We start from the raw sequence: 673 nt of genomic DNA on the forward strand, positions 1-673 counted from the left end.
ATGGACCTGGCAGCCACAGAAGGTTGGTACTCCTATGGTATGTTGGGGATGCTCACATGTGGCATAAAGGAAACTTTTGATTCATTCTCTCCCCTCATGCTGCTTTAGATGATAGAAACGTAAAAGTGAACCCCTTCCTACTTTCTCACCAGTCCAGGACTTAGAAATACAAAGTTTGTATTGTGCATTTCAAATACTATAATTTTCTTGTTTTAAATTTATACCACAAAAATATTTTCTTATAGTTGTATACATGATGAATCATTAAGGGAGAATATTCTAGTGAGAAGAGAATGCTACTGCAGTGGTGGACATTATCAATGATCACCAATATTTGGCTATTCTCTCCCCCCAGGGGACTTACCCAGGAGGTAAGTCCTGTTCGATGAGCCCAGCAGAAGTACAGCACATTGCTTCTGAGTTCAAGGAGAGAAGAGTGGACACTAGGGCCCATGCCTCCACTTTCTCTGCCTTGGTGACAAATGAGGATACATACCATGGTGGAGCAAACCCAGCCTCCCACCATCCAAGCTGTTCATATAACATATGTGAGAAATAAACCTACTTATGTCACATGTGAGAAATAAACCTGAGATTTCAAGTGTTCATTTTTTACAGCGGACAGTGTCCTAATACACCAACCAAGATACACATAAATGAAAATGAGTCGCCA

This window comes from Marmota flaviventris, chromosome 11 (genome assembly GCF_047511675.1).
Source record: "Marmota flaviventris isolate mMarFla1 chromosome 11, mMarFla1.hap1, whole genome shotgun sequence".
Taxonomy (NCBI): Eukaryota; Metazoa; Chordata; class Mammalia; order Rodentia; family Sciuridae; genus Marmota; species Marmota flaviventris.